The sequence below is a fragment of the Eschrichtius robustus genome, chromosome 10, assembly GCF_028021215.1.
Source record: "Eschrichtius robustus isolate mEscRob2 chromosome 10, mEscRob2.pri, whole genome shotgun sequence".
Lineage (NCBI taxonomy): Eukaryota > Metazoa > Chordata > Mammalia > Artiodactyla > Eschrichtiidae > Eschrichtius > Eschrichtius robustus.
The window spans coordinates 18686319-18693329 of record NC_090833.1 but is presented as its reverse complement, the minus strand read 5'-3'; the positions used below and the strand labels follow the sequence as shown (position 1 = coordinate 18693329).

At 37.0% G+C, this 7011-nt stretch overlaps 1 pseudogene; it reads left to right on the top strand.

Moving 5' to 3' along the window:
* Window positions 1–4729: 4729 nt before the first annotated feature.
* LOC137770745 (acyl carrier protein, mitochondrial pseudogene) lies at window positions 4730–5205 on the top strand (annotated as a pseudogene).
* The last annotated feature ends 1806 nt before the right edge of the window (window positions 5206–7011 follow it).

Sequence of the window (7011 nt, the reverse complement as noted above, 5' to 3'; positions counted from 1 at the left end):
GAAAAAATTTTGATTTTTAAATACTTATTTGCTTTATCCAACTATAAGATAATAGTATTGGAATTAGGAGGCCAATATTATTACTATCAATATCATTGTTGCAAGCAAGATTGTTTTGGCAGTTCATGTTGTCCTTGGTATATGTTACCACATTATCCTATTTATAGTCAATTAAAATGAGTCTTCCATGTGTAGCTAAGTCACTGACTTAACACACAGATCTATTTGTTACATTTTACTTTTTGATGGATTGTTATTTGATTTTTATGGATTGCCATTTTTATTTCTGATTTTTTAAAAAAATATTTAAAATATTTACATGGCTCCAAAGTCCTGTTTACAAAATGATATATTCAAAGTTAGATTTTATTTTAACCTTTACCTGTCTCCCTCCTCCTCCCTATAGATAACTGCTTTAATTTGCTTATTTTTGCTTATTCTTCTATTTTTATGTATGTGCATATGTGGATCTTAGATAAGAAGTAACATGTGCTATACATGCTGTTCTGCACCTTGTCAAGCCTTATTTCAGAAGTGAAGAATCCTTCCTTTGAGACATTCTATTTTCCTGCACCTATCTCAATTATTTAAGTAAAAGTAGGGGTTTGTGTAGAGCAAGTTTTCTTAACAAAAGGCACACTTATATTTTGTAACCAATGTGAAAAGGACTTGAAAAGTTAAGAAGTTCCTTTGAAGGCTAAGGTCTAGGACTATTAAGATTCACAGCAGAGCTTCTTTCCTCTCTGGAGTTGAACAGATTTTCGATGAAGAAAGTGTAGGTTTTGCTAATGGAGATGGCCTTGTGTATATACCGAACTGGGTTTGTGGACATTAAAAGCTACTTGACATGCACCGATCTTTTACTGGTAAGAATTTGGGAATAGCAATTTCTTTCCTGCTTCTTTGATCTCCTCCCAAATCCCGTGGTGGTACATTATGGCTGCAGAGAACTGTAAATGTTAGCAAGCAGCAATTTGAAAGCCCTAAAAAATGTAGTTGCAGAGGCAATTCAAACATCAGGTATCCTTCTCATCATCCGGACTCTGGTTTTAGAGCTATTGAGGGAATTCTGTCAAATCTCAAACTGCATTGGATCGCTGATCTGGTATGAATACTCAGGTTACTCTGAATAGCTGCATTTTCAATGCATGAAAGCAGCTGTTACTTCTTTCTGTCCTTTCCTTAAAACAAAAACCAAAAAACATACATATATGTACATATATATGTGTGTATATATACATATATATATGTATATATACACACATACACACACACATACATATATTTCACTGAAAAGGCATTTCTTTCTGAGGACAAATATAGCAGTTTTGAATAAGGAGGTTGAAATATCTACCCAGTCTAGATGTATGTCTGATCCTTAATGTTCTCTCACTGAGGTCTCTTCATACCCATTTGCACTTTGGGAATCATATTCAGTAAGTGTGCTTGGGTGGTTAATGACAAAGAAGGACATTGTACACTTCCTACTACAATCACTGTGAAGAGACTGAAGGTTAGTAAAAAGGGCAAAGGTACAGACTGAAAATCCTATGCTCTTTTTCTCTTTCCTATAAATTGTAGTATAGAAGATAAATGCATAGTTTATTTTTAGCTGTACAAAATAAATTTTATTTTACTAATATTGTTCACATTCAAACATGCACACACATTGTATGTTAATTATCTCTAATTCTGTCGATGCTATTTATTGGGGTTTCCCATCTTCCAGCATTCTGAATTATCAAAAAATGATCTGTGTCTATAAAAATGGAAGCTACTTGCCTCTAGGAGACAGAAGAATGGGGAAGAGGGTGGTGGGGAGGATTCACCTTTCCTTAAAGATCTTTGTCACTAACACTTAAGGACCTTTTTGACCTCAAAACCTTTCAGTATCAGTCATCACCCTTCTGAGGTAAATAAAAGAGAAATTGATGTCAAAACAAATGGCTGTCTCCATAAATTCTAACCAAGTCAGTAATAACTCCAGAAGAGAATGAGCTGCTGCTTGCTGTGTCCTCTGAGATTTTAAAACTGTCTGGCTGAGTATTTAAGCAGAATAACACCTTTTCTAATCTGACCTGCCCACACTCGACTCCTACTGCATCCCTGCCTACCTTCCCCAAACCTTCCTTCTCCAGAATTAATGGAGACACGATCGGGAGAAACAGCTGAACTAGGAGCTGCATGAAATTCTTGTTCATCTAGCAGCATGCTGTGCGACCTGAGGCCAGCTTTTTTCCTCTCTGCACCTCAGTTCCTCTCACCATAAAATGAGAGGCTTGGAATAATGATCTCCATGGCTCCTTTCAACTCTGACATTTGGGGGAATCTACAAAAATGCTCCAAGATATTAGAAGAGTTCCATTTAAACACCTGGCCACTTTAGAAGAGCTTTGCATATATATTGTATTTCACTTGCTAAATCGCCAAATAAACCTGATGTGAGTGATCCCCAAGAGGACACGAGACCAAATTGCAAATGTCTGTTTGTGATGATGGAGGTCTTGTAATCTGAGCATTGATCCTAGAAAGCCTTTGGGTGCTTCTCAGAGTAACGTAAGATTATAAAGTGATGTATTACCCATGAGAAATCCTTTCCCATTTACATTTCATTTTCCTCTGTGGTATTTAACTTATTTTTTTATTATGTGCCACCATCATAAATATTTATACTGCAATGTATGATTGGTCAATAAAGAAAAATCAATACTGGGTTTTTGCTGCCCAGGAAAGAGATTGTTCTTTACCTGATTCTAATCAAGACTCTCAAAAAAAAAAAAAAAAAAAAAAAAATCACAGGTGGGAAGGTGGAATAGGGACTCAACTGGGAAAAGGAAAACATGTATTATTTATTTTATATTTTTATATTATATATATTTTACACTTACACACACTCACACTGATACCCAAAGGCTTTTTGTTTAAAACTGTCTTGCTAGCAACCTTCAATTCAGTCTAACTGCCTTCCTATAGTGCCTATGAATTACAGAAAATGATGAACTTTAACACAGAAAGCCATCACAGTTACTCCATTGTGGTTGTATCTGCTGTTATATATAATGGAGATGAACTTGGAAGTAAGAAAAAAAAGTTTGCTCATCACTTCCATAAACCGTATTTACCAAGTACCGACTCTATGCCAGGTAATATTTTAATGCTTGTGTTCCAGCCGAAAGGATCATGCTCTTACTTTATAATAAAGGGGGTAGACAAACAAAGGGGATAAGTCCTGTTAGGCGATTAAAACAAGCTTAGGTGACGGAGAGTCACTGAATGTCTGTTTAGATTGGTTAGAGAAATTCTTGAGAAGTAACTGTAGAAGCTACAATCAGATCATCAATAAAATTACTACAGTCCAACTGAGGAAGTCAGATGCACAAACAAGTAATTATAATATAAGGCAAGAAGTGGCCAGTGCTCCAAAAACTCTTGCTATACTCAGTGGGTGGTTTATGGACCAGCAACACCAGTATCATCTGGGAGCCTGATAGCAATGGAGGATCAGCGATCCCACCCTAGATCTGCTGCATTCTAACACGTTTTCCAGGTAATTCAAAGGCACATGAACATTAGAGCAACACTGTTCTTAACAAAACAGAATTCAGAGAAAAAAGAAATCATATCCACCTTGCAGATGGAAGGGTTCCTGGAGGAAGAATTATAAAGGCAACCTAAGAAAATGGATAAGATGCAAGTCATTCTTTGTTAATCATTTCTTCTCCATGTTATTTAGAGGGATTCACAACTAGACCATACAATGAGAGCCATCATGCTAAAATTAACAACAGCATCAAAGAGAATAACATACTTAGGAATAAATTTAATCAAGGAGGTGAAAGATAGGTACACTGAAAACTGTAAACACTGAGGAAAGAAATTGAAGAAGTCACAGATAAATGGAAAGATATCCCACTTTCATGTATTGGAAGAATTAATATTGTTAAAAAATTTATACTACCCAAAGCGATATAAAGATTCAATGTGATTACTATCATAATTCCAATTGCATTTTTCACAGAAATAAAAAAAAAAATTCTAAAATTTATATAGAACCATAGAAGTTTCCAAATAGCCAAATTAATCTTGTGAAAGAAGAACAGGGCTGGAAGCATCACACTTCCTGATTTCAAATTACATTACTAAGTTATAGTAATTGAAATAGTATGGTACTGTCATAAAAACAGACACATAGACCAATGGAACAGAATCAACAGCCCAGAAATAAACCTGTGCATATACAGTCAACTGATTTTCAACAAAGGTACCAAAAGTATAAAATGACAAAAGGATAGCCTTCAATAAATAGTGCTGAGCAAAGTGTATACACGTGTGCAGAAGAATGAAATCGGCCCCTTATCTTACACCATGAGCAAAAACCAACTCAAAATGGATTAAAGACAAATATAAGACCTGGAATCATAAAACTTCTAGAAGAAAACATAGGGTAAAAGCTCCTTGATACTGGTCTTGGCAATGATTTTTTGGATATGACATCAAATGCTTACATAACAAAAGGAAAAATAAACAAATGGGACTCTATCAAACTAAAAAGGTTCTGCACAGAAAAGGAAAAAAATCAATAAATGAAAAGGCAATGATGATTGGGAGAAAATATTTGCAAGCCATATATCTGAAAAGGGATTAATATTCAAAATATATAAGAAACTCATGCAACTCAATAGCAAAAAACAACCCAATTAAAAAGTGGGCATCCTGGGTCGGCATAGCCATGGCAGCTCGTGTCCTTCGCGCCTGTGTCCGCCGACTGCCTGCGGCCTTCACGCCACTGCCCAGGCTCCCCACGCTGGCCACGGCCCAGCCACTCAGCACTACCCTTTTCCCCGCGGGGCCCAGAGGAGGCCTGGGGCTCTGCAGTCGGCCTCGATGCTCGTGCAGTTTCCAGGTGGAGTTACATAGCTGTGCCCCCAGTATAGTGACACACTCCTTTGACATTAGAGGGAATCAAGGACCCTGTCCTTTACGTCTTGAAACTCTATGACAAGATTGACCCAGAAAGGCTCTCAGTAAATTCCCATTTTATGAAAGACCTGGGCTTAGACAGTTTGGACCAAGTGGAGATTATGATGGTCCTGGAAGATAAATTTGGGTTTGAAATTCCTGATGTAGATGCAGAGAAGTTAATGTGCCCACAAGAAATTGTAGATTACATTGCAGATAAGAAGAATGTATATGAATAAAATATCAGACCCCCCCCCTTTGTTTAACATCTTTATTGGAGTATAACTGCTTTACAATGGTGTGTTAATTTCTGCTTTATAACAGAGTGAATCAGCTATACATATACATATATCCCCATATCTCCTCCCTCTTGTGTTTCTCTCCCACCCTCCCTATCCCACCCCTCTAGGTGGTCACAAAGCACCGAGCTGATCTCCCTGTGCTATGCGGCTGCTTCCCACTAGCTATCTATTTTACATTTGGTAGTGTATATATGTCCATGCCACTCTCTCACTTCGTCGCAGTTTACCCTTCCCCCTCCCCGTGTCCTCAAGTCCATTCTCTACGTCTGCATCTTTATTCCTGTCCTGCCCCTAGGTTCTTCAGAACCATTTTTTAAATTTTTTAAAAATTCCATATATATGTGTTAGCATATGGTATTTGTTTTTCTCTTTCTGACTTACTTCACTCTGTATGACAGATTATAGGTCCATCCACCTCACTACAAATAACTCAATTTCGTTTCTTTTTATGGCTGAGTAATATTCCCTTGTATATATGGATCTTCTTTATCCATTCATCTGTCGATGGGCACTTAGGTTGCTTCCATGTCCTGGCTATTGTAAATAGAGCTGCAATGAACATTGTGGTACATGACTCTTTTTGAATTATGGTTTTCTCAGGGTATATGCCCAGTAGTGGGATTGCTGGGTCATATGGTAGTTCTATTTTTAGTTTTTTAAGGAACCTCCAGACTGTTCTCCATAGTGGCTGTATCAATTTACATTCCTACCAACAGTGCAAGAGGGTTCCCTTTTCTCCACACCCTCTCCAGCATTTATTGTTTGTAGATTTTTTGATGATGGCCATTCTGACTGGTGTGAGGTGATACCTCATTGTAGTTTTGATTTACATTTCTCTAATGATTAGTGATGTTGAGCATCCCTTCATATGTTTGTTGGCAATCTGTATATCTTCTTTGGAGAAATGTCTATTTAGGTGTTCTGCCCATTTTTGGATTGGGTTGTTTGTTTATTTGATATTGAGCTTCATGAGCTGCTTGTAAATTTTGGAGATTAATCCTTTGTCAGATGCTTCATTTGCAAATATTTTCTCCCATTCTGAGGGTTGTCTTTTCATCTTGTTTATGGTTTCCTTTGCTGTGCAAAAGTTTTTGAGTTTTATTAGGTCCCATTTGTTTATTTTTATTTCCATTTCTCTAGGAGGTGGGTCAAAAAGGATCTTGCTGTGATTTATGTCATAGAGTGTTCTGCCTATGCTTTCCTCTAAGAGTTTTATAGTGTCTGGCCTTACATTTAGGTCATTAATCCATTTTCAGTTTATTTTTGTGCATGGTGTTAAGGAGTGTTCTAATTTCATTCTTTTACATGTAGCTGTCCAGTCTTCCCAGCACCACTTATTGAAGAGGCTGTCTTTTCTCCATTGCATATTCTTGCCTCCTTTATCAAAGATAAGGTGACCATATGTGTGTAGGTTTATCCCTGGGCTGTCTATCCTGTTCCATTGATCTATATTTCTGTTTTTGTGCCAGTACCATACTGTCTTGATTCCTGTAGCTTTGTAGTATAGTCTGAAGTCAGGGAGCCTGATTCCTCCAGCTCCGTTTTTCTTTCTCAAGATTGCTTTGGCTATTCGGGGTCTTTTGTGTTTCCATACATATTGTGAAATTTTTTATTATAGTTCTATGAAGAATACCATTGGTAGTTTGATAGGATTGCATTGAATCTGTAGATTGCTTTGGGTAGTACAGTCATTTTCACAATGTTGATTCTTCCAATCCAAGAACATGGTATAGCTCTGTTTGTATCATCT